The sequence below is a fragment of the Octopus sinensis genome, linkage group LG1 (genome assembly GCF_006345805.1).
Source record: "Octopus sinensis linkage group LG1, ASM634580v1, whole genome shotgun sequence".
In the NCBI taxonomy this organism is placed as follows: domain Eukaryota; kingdom Metazoa; phylum Mollusca; class Cephalopoda; order Octopoda; family Octopodidae; genus Octopus; species Octopus sinensis.
In genome coordinates, this window is record NC_042997.1 from 89,278,087 (window position 1) to 89,293,289 (window position 15,203).

The window sequence follows — 15,203 nt, forward strand, 5'->3', positions numbered from 1 at the left end:
TTATATCAATCCTAGGACTTATTCACTTCAAAATTTAAAGCAGAATCAATTCCAACACGATTTTATCAGCAAACCAAATCAGACAAACATGAAATAACTAAAATATATTTATAGTATAATAGCACTGCATAGCTTTGAGTAGTTTGTGCAGTCATATCTCAAAAAAAAAAAAAAAAAAAGAAGTGGGGGCGAGTTTTGGTGATAGACCTGTAATAGCATAAGCAGAAGTGGGGTCATGTCACCATATTTGTAAAATGTTTGAGGCATCACCATTTTTAGTACAATTAGCTATCTTATAAAATTTATTCATAAAAATATTATGAAATATGAACAAAAGCAAATTTATGATTTTGAGAAGGTGAAAATTTGTTACCAATACACATTAAGTGTGTGTATATATATATATATCGGTGAGCGTATTAATTAATTAGGCGTTAAAACAGAATGACTCTCCCCAGACATAATATATATATATATATATATATATATATATAATATATATATATATATATATATATATATATATAAAAAAGTTGAGTTGTGGGGTATCGTACGAGTGGGATTATATATGAAAAAAGGTTTGAAAATGCAATTTAAACGATGTTTATTTACTTAACCGGTTTCACTCTTTGGTAAAAGATTGTCAAAAGTAACATTGAATATTATGGGTTCAAAAAAAGTTTTTTACATAATTGTCACATTGAATATTATGAATTCAAAAATGTTTTTTTATACATAATTGTCACATTACATGTATAAATATAGTATTGTTGTGGGTGTGTATATATGTGTGTGACAAACAGACGCTGTCTGACCAGCAGGCACACGGACACATCTATTCACACCCGCATACTCACCTCCCAATAACCCCAAAATCACTGATGCTTGAAGGGGAAGTATAAACCAAACTGGGTACACATCTTTTTTTCTCTCTCAATTCAACTTTTCTGCTGAAACAAACAGGTCAGTAAAAAACAAATTCTCGCCTTCGATTCAAAATATTCTGAGATGTCTAAAATATCCATTTTAATTTTCTCTGTCAATATTACAAGCTTTCTCACCAAACTATTACACTTCCTTATGTCTTTAACATGTCCTTTCTACCAAAGACTGTATATATATACATGTAATGTGACAATTTGCGACAACCAATAATTAACGCAACCAAATTTCCAATAATATATTTGTTTTATTCTTTTCTGCCAATTTTTACAAATATTCTCATCACACTATTGAACTTTTTTATACTATATTTATACATGTAATGTGACAATTATGTATAAAAAAACATTTTTGAATTCATAATATTCAATGTGACAATTATGTAAAAAACTTTTTTTGAACCCATAATATTCAATGTTACTTTTGACAATCTTTTACCAAAGAGTGAAACCGGTTAAGTAAATAAACATCGTTTAAATTGCATTTTCAAACCTTTTTTCATATATATATATATATATATATATACAATTTATAAGTAAGGGCAAAAGAAAAAAATTCTAATGCCAAAATATGCCGAAAATAGAGACAATGTCAATAACCATGTAATTAATCACTACAAGCACGTGTTTCAAAGAAAGCCGACAGAAATTTCTAAAAAATTCCGTTATTACCATATCGGACCCGATTTCAGAGTTAGTTCATAAGAACCTTCTCTTCATCAGTGATAAATGCAGTAAAGAAATAAGTGAAATACTTACTTATACCCAGGTATAAGTAAGTATTTCACTTATTTCTTACTAAGGTTCTTATGAACCAACTCTGAAATCGGGTCCAATATGGTAATAACGGAATTTTTTAGAAATTTCTGTCGGCTTTCTTTGAAACACATGCTTGTAGTGATAAATTACATGGTTATTGACGTTATGTCTATTTTCGGCATATTTTGGCATTAGAAATTTTTTCTTTTGCCCTTACTTATAAATTGTTTATAAATTTAACCTTTAAAGGTATTTTTTAATATGCTGGCCATTTCGAAAAATCCTATCCTATATTTTATATATATATATATATATATAAAGGATGACAAAAGCACTTGAGATAGATTACACTCGGAATATTTTTGGTAATCTTTCGATAAAAGTCTATGACATCATGAGTGAGTGTGACATTGTCTTTCATCTGCTTGATAGAGCTCAAGTCAAACACACACTAGTACAGTCACTCATGACTGATGTAATGTACTAAATACCGAAACATTACTTCCCCAAAATAAAAATAAATAAATAAATAAAACAACTGCAATAGTAATGCTACCCTCCAGTACTCTTAGAATTGGTAATATGTAAGAGAAGGGAGAAAACAAACACTAGCGTAAGGTCTTAGAGTGGAAATCATACAAAGTGCTTGCAGGTTTGTTTTGAAAACAAAAATTTTAATGAAAACCTAGAATAGGATTTTACCACACACACACACAGTTTAATTGTAATTAAAAAAAAACTTAGTTTGGAAAAGAGGGTGTTAATGTAGGAGTTTCGCATATATATTTAACCAAAAATGTTATCTAAAATATTAGTTTTATCCAACATTTGTTAACCGATTAGGTTAATTGAGGTAACAATAGGTACCAGCTTTGAATTTCACAGGAAATATATATATATATATATATATATATATATATATATATATATATATATATATATACACATGCACGCATGCAATTTAATTTGCTTGTGTATTTTCAAGCCTCTAAAATTATACATCAAATTCATTTGTAAAACAAAGATAAAAAGTAAAGGAAAAACATGTAAAAAAAAAAAAAACTGTCTGTATGCCACTGTCTTTGCATGGTCATTCGACCTGCTGAGAATGACAGTCAAATCTCAACTGGAACTCGTCTTTATAAGTAACAAAAACGACACATTAAATGTGTATCCCAAAAAAATCATTATTGAACTAATTAACTTTCATTACATTTAGCTTCTAACTCAAGTCCATTAACCCAAAAATTTCATAAAAATCGGTAAACGTTTAAAAGTTTCTTTTGTTTTCAGATTGCCCTAGCATATTTAATATTGTACATATCATTCTTTCAACCCTGATATAACGCTACTTATTATAAATAACTTGTAGGGCCTCATTTGGCCCTGCTTGGATTTGAAACCAAATCCACCCACTTGTTGCTTGCAAAGACAGCAGGGAAACTTCTCTGTTCTGTCAAGAGGAAACAGTCTCCACCACCCCTCCAACCTTTCTTTTCTAGAAAAAAGTGGCTTGCAGCAGGTTTGGAGGTTAGATACACCTGAAAAAAAAATACTGTGGAAAAAAATTATTCCACACCGAGGTACAAAATATTTACCAAAAGAATAAAATCTTGTACCAATTATACCTGTATTTTAATTAATTCAAATTAATGTACCTCATCTTGAAAAGTGGCAAAAGTTTTGTCAAACAGGTAAGATCCAATAAGAATTTAAATTTTAGTGTTTATCCATAATGCTATTGTTTTTATACCTGTTAATTAAATTTACCTGCCCATAAGATCAACAAGATCAGCTAAAATCACAACTATAAATCAGTGGTATATAAAGCACCCACTGACAAAATTTCAAATCTATGTAAAAAATTTAGTTACAAGCAAATATGACCCTGAATAATTCAAAATAACGTAAACAAATAAGCATTACATCTGACAGGTTAATATGAACACTATAGATGTTTTTTTTTCTTACACACACATAACACGGCCTCACTCGGTTGGGACTTCACGTGTGTTACTTTGACATCATCATTCCATAAAATTTGTTTATGGGAAGAATACTGAAAAATATCAATAGATGTGTAAATGATGAAGAAATTAGGAGGGAGATTTGGGGATGTGCTAGAAACAGCCAGATCTCCCTTAAATCACACATTTTCCTCTGAAATTATTAACAATTTGTTTTTTAAACCGAAAATGTTTCTCTCGCGGGTTTTAAGTGCGTAGTGAAAATAACAATGGCCAAAATCTTTTCGGACTGAAGTGGTGAGGGGTGGCGGGAGTGACAAAATATTTCCTTTTTTTTCGTGAATGATGCCTCGCATCATTCTGAAGACTTTGGTGAAAAACATTGGCAAAAAATCCCCGTCAAAACGGAGAAAATCCAACTTATGTGGGCCGTCTGATCCGAAACTCAGTTTTCCAGAAATTCCTCCCTATCCCCGCCCCCTTCCAAAAATTTTGCCTACAGATTTCTTTGTAATCGTAATCTACATCGCTTCAAAGGTTTTGTATAAAATTTCATTAAAAAATACCTATTTTCCAGAAAGTTATGAGCGGGGAAATGTCGGGTCCTGTGAATTTTCCGAAATTCCTCTCCTCAACCCCTTCGAAAAAAATTTTTTTCCAACAAATCTTTACATGTACTTAATCTACAGGATATAAGCGGTTTTTTTTTTGGGGGGGGGGTGAAAGTTTCGTTTAAAAGTATCCATTTTTCTGGAAGTTATGAAGCAACAAAGTCGGTGGGGTATTAAACTGTGCTTATGTCTTTTTTCAATAAAAGTTAACAGATTAACGTTAATTTCCGTTACATTTTCAAAGAATTAACGAAGTTAACTTTTTGATTAACGGTGCCCACCTCTGCATATAAAAATAAGTAAAAGAAATATATTGGATTATCATAACCAGGGTGTCTGATTGATATTCTGGCATTGAACCTAAATATAAGATGACCTGGTACTAAACATCTGATTGTAAAAAATAAATAAATAAAATAAAAATAGTGAGAAGTATTAACTCATTTCAGACTTAAAGGTCTAGCCAAAAACTAGTCTTCACAACTACATGGAGGTACTTTTATAATAGATCGAAAACATTTTGAATTGCTTTCTTACAAACTGTAGACTTCCAACAAAATTTACAAATTTAAATGTTTATTTTTAAAATATATTTCTAAATATTGGTAGTTCTATAATAAATCAATCAAAAAGAATGACAATTTAAAATGAAATTTTCAACTCGACATTTTTCCCCAATGAAATAAATGGCTAAAGAAAAAAAAAACTATTTAAAAAAACAATGTAAAAATTATAAGAAAAATATTAAATATTCAATGGCACTAAGAATAGTATATATATTTAATGGCGCTAAAAAACCTTCCTAACACCTGAGAAACTAAAGGTACCATCACGGAACTATGAGAATCTCTAAGCAGTAGATCAAAATGCTAGAAATAGAAGCCAAATCTCCTTCAGACAACACTCCATCATTTTAAAATGGAAACATTGTATAATATAATCCTGCATATAGAAGACGAACAATTCGTGACTAGAATGTCTGATTATAGGTCTGAGTTGGAAGATTTAAAAAAAAATATAATAAAAAAGGCACCCAATGCAAAAATGATATAATCGGATAGCTGACATTTTATTCAACAAGAAGTACGGAAGACAACTCGATGTCATAAATCGATATTGGGTAATGGTAGGCAGCAGACAGTTGAGGGCAAAACATAATGGCTTTGCATATCAAAGCAACTAGCTTAATTAAAATTCGAAACATTGATCTACTCACCACAGTGCTTAGAGAGCGCTACAATTGACAGTGAGAAGAGTTTCAATTCTTAATTAGCTCCGGCGAATTTGTTCTAATTTCAAACTATTCTTCACTAATTTATATGATTTCATTTTTTTTTTAATATATGCAACAAGGAGATGAAAATAAGATTTATTCTGACACAAAGAAAATAACACATAAATATAAACCAAAGCCAATTTATATTAATATACAAATATATATGGGGGGAAAAACTAATGTAGTTATTGAATAAAATTAATAAGCCATTATATTATCATTACTCAATAGTTTTCATGTTAGATTGTCTTGGCTGTTTGACAATGCCAACTTGCATACAAGCTTTCAACAACTGAAATTCACAAGTTGTATATGTCTAGATTCATCTGTCTAAGATATATATATATATATATATATATATACACACACACACACACACACATATATATATATATATATATATATATATATATATATATATATATATATATATATATATATATTAAACAAATCGTTTGAGTGCGGGGGGTGCTTATTCCGATATCCCGCCAACATCTCTTTTCAAAAATATAACGTATTTTTTTTCCATGAATTTTAAAAAATTTTACTCATAAAAATGAAAAAAATTACAGGTAAATTAATCGTTAAATTATGTTAATCGGTCAAGGAAGCTAATTAATATTATAATTTGTTTGCATGAAAGACATGATGTGATAAAGGTAAAGAAAATAGAAATAAAAGGAGATAATGGAATACATTATGAAGTATTACAAAAACGAAGGCACCACTCACTACCACGACACGAGTATGCCATCGATTTCACTTTCATTATTAAATATTTTCTTTAAATACTAATCTAAAGACAATCGCTTTTTGACCAAAATTACCTTCTGATGGAAGACACAGCTTACATTAATTAATAAATGCGATCTTGACTAAAACACAAGTCAACGAGCGAAAATGGTTGTTCTTCATTAATGAATCTTTGTAGAAGCGTTACTTTGTCCATAACATAATTGTGGTAAACGACGAAACAAGAAGGTCTACATAATGATAAAGATCGATAAAAATAGATCGATGCAGTTATTGAAAATGTGAATGGAGACGATAGAAAAATAGAAAAAATTTATATATATATATATATATATATATACACACACACATATTTGAATGGGTAAAAAAAGTACTCGAGAGAATGTTGACAATTAGCATAATCTAGAAGATTCACATGAACTGGACCAAAGATATAGCATAGTTTTCTTTTTTAATTCAACGATGTCAATTTAAGAACCATTACTCTTTACCAGCTTGAAAGGATTGCGGACCAAACGGTTTAAGATATATTTATAAGGGTTACACTAGTGAAATGTTCGAAACATTTATTCATCAAATTTATGGCGATTTCTAAACGAATATTCCCTTTCATTCCTGCCCTCCTCCACTTTTTTTTTTTTACCGATTTTTCACTTTTCTTGCATACAATTTTTAAGGAGAGAACCAATTAAAAGAACAGTACGAATGGAGCAAAAACAGGATAGGGTGGAAAGTAAATTTATTACATTATATTGTTAATTACTAATACAATTATCTCAAATGCCTTTTCACCAGCTGATTATAAAGGTATCTTTATGCCATTTCCATTCAAATTCCCTTAATTTTAGCTAGACTTTACAATGCTCCACTTTTTCTTTTTTACCTAACCCCACAACGATTCGACTCATTGTACACAAGGAGAATTCTAGATTCTATGACAACGAACAAGGGAAAATGTAAAGAGACATTTCTTTTATACGCCAAATATACTAATTTAATTTCAATTTTTCTCTTTCATTGTATAATCTCTCTTCTTAAAATATTCATTATTGGGTACCACTGATATATATATATATATGTATATATATCGAAGTACACAGTATTATAGAGCCATTACAGCCGATATTGTGTACTTCGATTAATATACCCACTCAAGTGACAAATACACGAGTGCATATTTTTTCTGACTTATAGTTTCTTAGACACACACACACACACATATATATATATAGGCGGACCTGGCACAGTCCCCACCACCACCTCCGAAACTGACCGCCTATATATAATCGTCTAAGAATCCGTAAGTCAGAAAATGGATCTATAATACTGCATACTTTGAGATACAATGATATTCAGCGCAGAAGGTGAATTTTTCCCCTGGATCTACTCCATTCCCTAATTTTTAGATATTTATATATAATTCGAGTGAATAATTCGATCAAGTGGCGTCATTTGAATTGAATAATAAGAGGCAACCACAGTGAAATACATAAACGGGGAGGGGGAACCAACAAAAAATTTTATGCAGAATGAGTTACTAAATAACCTACCGGATAAAGAATAAGATGATGAATCGGAAGAATTTAGTTTGGCATGCAACTTGCAGAAGTAATAAGGACCGCTCCAGGTTGCCGAAGAAACGAGTGGCAGTTGGTGCAATGTTAACAAATGTGGTGGCAGGATGGCAACTAGAAGCGGGAGTTGATGTTGCCTCCACCAAATAGAAAAAAAAAACAACGTGCGAACAAGTTGGAGGAGTAGTCGAAGTAGAGGTGAATGTTGTAGTAGGCGGAAGTATTTTCAAAAATCTCCAAAGGTGATACTATAGTAAAAATTCTTCAGGGCTTTAGTTTCGTATAATTATTACAATGAAAAACGAAGATATATCACTAATGCCTTTTTTTTTTTTTTGGCGTTCACTGAAAATCATATGGATTATCAAATATATTTTAAAGGGATCCCCTGATGTGTGTATGTATATATATATCGGTGCTCCGGCATGGCTACAGTCATTGGACTGAAACATAAAAGAATATATATATATATATTTATATATGGGGGGTAGGTTAGCTTGCTGGAAATAGCAGGCATCTCTTCCTCAAATCACACAAATAAAAACAATATATACATTTGATCGTGTTGTCCCTAATATACAAGATCTCCGGGATAGTCACGACTGGAGCTGCCTTTGATGATAAGCCTACTCAACCAGAGTAGTGTGAGACTGAAAAGGAAAATGTAGATTTCCCCATTGTTGTTGGTTTCATTTCCACTAATGTTGCATTTATATTCCGAAATCACAAGATATCGCCATAATTTCACCAATGTTTTAGTCTAAGAAATTTTTATTATATAAATTCTATGAACCAGAAATATTCTCAACTCGTGTATATATATATATTCATATATATTCTGAAAGCAACAGATGATAATAAAGTAACATTTTGTACTGTAGCCTTAACTTCAGAATTAACATCTTTTTTCAATAATTGTTGTTATTCTACAAGCATTTTTGTTTTTTTATTTTTTATGGTAAAATTTCGTATCTAGTTATATCTTCATTGAAGAAGAAAAAAAAATAAAGGCAGTTAATGTATTAAATAGTCTATCAAAGGCAGTATCAAAAGGAATCTCTTCCTTTTTTCCTGTACATATTAAAAAATTTATTTTCTCTGCAATCAAATGTAATTTACTTTCACTTCACTGTATAATTAAATTAAAAATAGAATATCTAATGAAAATGTTCAATAAAATCGTAAATCACGAAGCTATCCATCGAAATAGGTTTGGTAAAATAAACAGAACAAAGAAAACTCGGAAACAGTAGAAATACGACTTTAATTTTTAATCAGCGGTAATTACAAAGTGACTTAATGGCCGAGAGTTTCGTCTATACCTTGACGAAACTCGCGGTCCTTAGTCATTTCATAACTTTTGTCGATTAAAATCGACAATTCATTTATAAAATATTGTGCTGCAGCCGATAAATTTGTCATCGTTCATATTTCACACCATTATTATTATACATATTACACTAATTATATATATAGATATACATATGTGTATGTACATGGTTCGTCTCGTTATTCTATTTTAAGATACGAAAACGTGATATTTTTCGCATACGTATTATAATACATAAATTATGTTGACATTTTATGCAACTCATGTGTATTATTAGTTCATAAGCAACTTAAAACATTATTTGTTGGCTTCAATCTTTATATTTCCTTAATTAATTTTCATAACTGTTAGTATCAATTTCTGAGACTGTTGGGTAAAATATATCAACCAAAAACAAATGGTTTTATTTCCGACTTATTTCAAGATTTGATACTCTTGTGTTGTTTAATCTTTTATCTCTGACTATATTTACGTTCACCAAAAACATGTATGATGTTATAATTAGTTTTAAAAATGCCTAAGCCGGTAAGGGATATCGAAAAGAGTGTTTTAGAAATCTAATTCATCATGAAAATAGCTACGAGTAGAAGAAAATGGAATCCGTCTATAGAAAGTGGCAGTATTTGTTATAGAAATCAATATCGGAATATATAAAAAAATATATAATCATTAACCTATGAACAAAGTTACAAGAAAAATCGACAATATGGTATTTATAAGAATTTTGCGATCCGCAAAAGCAGCTGTCAGGATGGCCGAGTGGTCTAAGGCGCCAGACTCAAGGATAATATCCTTAACCAGAACAATGAGTATTCTGGTCCACGTATGTGGGCGTGGGTTCGAATCCCACTTCTGACAAGCATCTTTTTTTGTTAATTTTTTACAATTTTTTTTTTAAGAAAGTGTAATATAAATGCTTTGTTATTTAACTTAGTTTCTGTGAGACGTTTTGTTTATACTTTCTGAACACTATGCATTTTTATTAGTTTCAATGAGTCTTCACTTTTTATCTATATTTTTAATTCACCATGTTTAAATTTGTTTGAATAGTGTATTACTCTTTTTTATAAAAACATTATTGATGTGCAATGCAAAAGTGCTTGATACAAAATTTTTTATATATGTGCATGTGTATATATATGTGTGTGTATATAGAAATTCTTTATATATGTGCGTGTGTATATATACATGTGTGTGTGTGTGTATATATATAATTTTTTAAATATGTGCGTGTATGTATACATATATATGTGTGTGTGTGTGTGTATTCTTTTATTCGTTTCAGTCATTTGTCTGTGGCCATGCTGGAGCACCACCTTTAGTCAATCAAATCGACCCCAAGGGAGAAAGAGAGATGTATATGTGTGTGTATGTATATATATATATATATATAGAGAGAGAGAGAGAGAGAGAGAGGAGGGGAGTGGCAGCGTGGATAAGAAACTTCCTTGCTTCCTAACTATGTGGTCTTTGGTTCAATCCACTGCTTGGGCACCTTGGACAAATGTCTTCTAGTATAGCCTTGAGTTGCCTAAAGCCTTGTGTGAATGAATTTGACAGAAATGGAGAAAAGCCTGATGAACAGGACTTTGAGTCTCGTCTGCAGACCACCTCGACAATACAGGACAATGACCATATCATCATAGCTGGTGACTTCAATAATATGTTGGGCAACACTCAAATGGATTTTATGGTGTTCATGGAGGTTTCAGATTTGGCACTAGAAATGAGGAAAAAACAAGACTTCTACAGTTCTGTAATTTAAATAACTTGCTGGTCTGCAGCACTAACTTCAGGAAACTAGCCAACCATCTAATCATTTATCAGTCTGGTGAGCACTCAAGCCAGATTGACTATATTCTCACCAGAATTGGGGATAGACAGATGCTTGTAAATGTAAAGTCCTTTCCCAATGAGTCAACATTGAGTTAGTGGTTAGCAACTTCAGAGTTAGAGCTAGATGGATATAGAAATGCAAACCAGTCTAGAAAAGGAAATTATGGAAGCTCAAAAGTCCATTAAACAGTCATTGATTTAGAGACATTCTGGTTAAAGCATTTGATGAGAAAGAGAGAGGTGGTTTTGGCATATAATGTAGAGGTAGCTGGAAGTTCTTAAGGTACAACTTTATAAAAGTTGCTGACTAAATCTATGGCTCAGTCAAAGTTACTGTCAGATGGAGAGTGACATGGTGGTGGATATGGTGGGCTAGAGGTAGATGAGTGTACAGAGGTTCTGTTAGTAAGGTGAGAGTTAACCAATAAGTACAGTGATGGATTTAGCATACAGATAAGCCTCCATCAGGGTTCAGGTCTCACTCCCCTCCTGCCTCACTCTTTACCTTCATGATTGGTCTGCATCATGGTTTCTAAGTCTCCCTGATATACAAGTCTCCTGGTTTCTAAGTCTCCCTGATATACAAGTCTCCTGGTTTCTAAGTCTCCCTGATATACAAGGGGGTGCTGAAAATTTTCTGATTTTAGGTAAAAGAAAATATAGGAGGATCAGTTAATTATGATTTTATTGAACATATTCCCCTCTCAGATTCACATACTTATTGCAGCAGTCCTTCATTTTTTTTCTAAGCCATATAAAAGAACTCAGAAGGTTGGACCTCCAACCAGGCCTCTTGAGATACCCTCAAAGCCAGGAACTTTTCAGCATCCCCTCATATAATCATCATCATCATTGTTTAACGTCTGTTTTCCATGCTGGCATGTGTTGGATCGTTTGACTGAGGACTGGCAGGCCAGGAGGCCGCAGCAGGCTCCAGTCTGATCTGGTAATATTTCTACAGCTGGATGCCTTTCTTAATGCTAACCACTCTGAGAGTGTAGTGGGTGCTTTTTATGTGCCACCAGCATGGGAGCCATTAGGCAGCACTGGCATTGACCATGTTCGAATGGTGCTTTTTACATGCCACCGGCACAGGAGCCAGTCAGGTTGGCAGCACTGGCATTGACTATATTCGGATGGTACTTTTTATGTGCCACTAGCATGGGGAGCCAGTCAGGCAACATTGGCAACAACCCATGCATGAATGGTGCTTATTGCATGCCACCAGCACAGGAATCAGTCAGGCAGCACTAGCAGTGGCCACAACTACAATTTCCATTTGATTTGATTTTGACTCAATAGGTCTCCTCAAGCACGGCATATCATCTGACGATTCAAAGGTACTTTTGAAGTGGGTTGGTTATGCGACACTGGTGTAAGCTATGGCTGTGATCTCACTTTACTTGCCTGGTCTTCTCAATCATAGCATATCTCCAGAGGTCTCGGTCTTTTGTCATTGCCTCTGTGAGGCCCAATGTTCAAAGGTCATGCTTCACCACCTCATCAAATGTCTTTCTGGGTCTAACCTCTTCCATGGGTTCCTTCCACTGTTAGGGAGTAACACTTCTTCACACAGCTTTCCTCATCCATATGCAGCACATGATCATACCAGCACAGTCATCTCTTTTGCACACCACATTTGATGCTTATGTCCAACATTTCTCTCAGGGCGCTTACACTCTGTTCTGTGTGCACACTGACATTACACATCTAGTGGATCATACTAGCTTCATTTCTTTCAAGCTTACGCATGTCTTCAGCAGTCATGGCCCATGTTTCACTGCCATGTAGCATGGCAGTTTGCACACATGCATCATACAATCTACCTTTCACTCTGAGGAGCTTCCTGAACTTTGCCCATGATATTCTTATTCTAGTGGCAACACTCTCTGAGCATCCACCCCCACTACAGACTTGATCACCTAAGTAGCAGAAGCTATCAACTACTTCTAGTATCTGCAGTGTTTATTGCCCATGCATCTGCTGCACACAAAAGCTATCTTGCCGGTTAACCTTCCTTTGATGTTGCTGCACCTCTTATATGTCCATAGCTTACACTAGGTACACCTTTTCTACAGATCAAGCAGGGCCATCTACCTGAAGAGGTTTGTGATGTGCTTTCCTTCCTACTTACTAGGACTTTGGTTTTTGTCAGGTTAACTCTAAGGCCCTTTGATTAGAAACCTTGCATCCACAACTAAAATTTCTCCTCTAGTTCTAATAGTGATTCTGCTATGAGAGTAAGATCATCAGCATAGAGGAGTTCCCAGGGGCAACCTGTCTTGAATTCCTCTGTTATTGTCTGGAGGACTATGATGACTAACAGAGGGCTGAGGGCTGATCCTTGGTGAACCCCTACTTGTCCCAGGAATTCTTCACTGTACTCATTGCCAACCCTTACCTTACTAACAGCATCCCTGTACAGCTCTTATTAACCACTTGTCAATCCCCAGTTTCCACATTGCCCACCAGATAAGGGATCGGAGGATCCTATCAAAGGCTTTCTCCAAGTCAACAAAAGCCAAGGATAGGGATTTATCTTTGGCTAGGTATTACTCCTGCAGTTGTCATATCAGTGGTGCTTCTACCGAGCTCAAAACCAAATTGCATCTCGTCTAAGCAGACTCTCTCCCTAATTAGTTGTGTGTGTGTGTGTGTGTGTGTGTGCGTGCGCATGCATGTGTGTGTGCGCGCATGTGCATGTGTGTGTGTGTGTGACAAGCTTCTTTCAGTTTCCATCTACCAAATCCAACTCACAAGACTTTGGTCAGCCCAAGGCTATAGTACAAGACATTTGCCCAGAGCACCACACAGTGGGACTAAATCTGTGTAACATGTGGTTGGGAAGCAAGCTTCTTACTACACAGCCATGCCTTGTCAGTTAGTTATCCATAATTTTTTTAAATGCACACTCTAAAAAGAGAAATTAAATGGTTCTTTTGTGAATAAAATTATAAACCTTCACTATACAAGTTGGCTACAGAAAATTTATAAGTGGTTATTATTTTCATTATGTTGAACAGTATATTTCTGATTATAGCCCATAACTAGTCAGAACGTTTCTGATGGCTTCATACTGACAATTTCACTTGGTAATATTGACCTAAGAAGAATATAATACAACTCTTTTCATAACTACATAAAGCACCCGACTGGAGAAGCAGCTATAAAACAGAAACCACATGGTGGCCTCTTTAAATACACCCTGGGACAAAGGGGCACATTAATTATCAGTTAGCTGTCCATAAATCAGACAAAAAAACACCCTCTCAAACAGAAATTGAGTGGTTATATTTTTATAACATTAAGCAGTATATTACTGGTTATGGCATTTAACTGATCAGAATGTTACCAATAATTTCTTGCCAACTATTTAAAATTCTTCTGCTTTTACTGAAGTTAAAATGGCATCACTCAAGGATCTAAACTGCATTATATAAATCAACTACTTATACCATCATCATCACCTTAATGCCCACTTTTCCATGCTTGCATAGGTCAGAAGAAATTTGTTAAGGTGAATTTTCTACACCTGTCACCAGCCCTCACCTGTTTCCATACAAACGCACATACACACATATGTATGTATTACATGGAAAAATGCAAGCAAGAGAAATAATATTCTTAAGATTATAAAACTGGAAAAGTACAGGACAAATTATTTCACTTTGAAAAGTCCAGGACAACTTATTACATCTGGTAAAGTACAGAACAAGAAATTTTTTACTTAAAATATTGCAGCTAAGGATAAAATTTCAAATAATGTTTTTAGATTTAAAAAATATTAGCTTTTACTGCCTAAGTTATTGCCAAGTCTTCTCATTTGCCTATTTTTTACATAATGGATTTGCCTACCATTATACTATTCTTCTTAGCTTAAAGCTTTAGCTATATTGGTACTTCTGGCTCTCATTTTTTAAGTATTCTAGTGTGTCAATATTTTAACAAAATGATGGTACCTTTTTTAATTATAATGTTATTTTCTAAATTAAAATCAAATAATTTTTAATACTCAAATTTTATCCTTAGCTGCAATATTTTAAGTAAAAATTTTCTTGTCCTGTACTTTTCCAGTTTTATAATCTTAAGAATATTATTGCTCTTGCTTGCATTTTTCCATGTAATCCATGTTTCTTCCAGGCTATCCTATTATGCT

At 33.2% G+C, this 15,203-nt stretch overlaps 1 protein-coding gene and 1 non-coding gene across 3 annotated transcripts in view; one reads left to right on the forward strand and one right to left on the reverse strand.

Moving 5' to 3' along the window:
- LOC115208771 (microprocessor complex subunit DGCR8-like) overlaps window positions 1–7,991 on the reverse strand; it is a 72,283-nt gene extending 64,292 nt beyond the window's left edge. Inside the window, exon 1 of one of the 2 annotated variants that reach the window (XM_029777103.2) lies at window positions 7,858–7,991. The gene's annotated coding sequence lies outside the window, so the exon portion shown is untranslated. The remainder of the gene's footprint in view (window positions 1–7,857) is intronic. The other variant, XM_036502687.1, reaches the window with a different exon arrangement.
- A 1,965-nt stretch (window positions 7,992–9,956) lies between these two features.
- Window positions 9,957–10,069, forward strand: Trnal-caa. Its single transcript has 2 exons — window positions 9,957–9,994; window positions 10,024–10,069. It is a non-coding gene; the product is annotated as a tRNA-Leu (tRNA).
- Window positions 10,070–15,203: the final 5,134 nt, after the last annotated feature.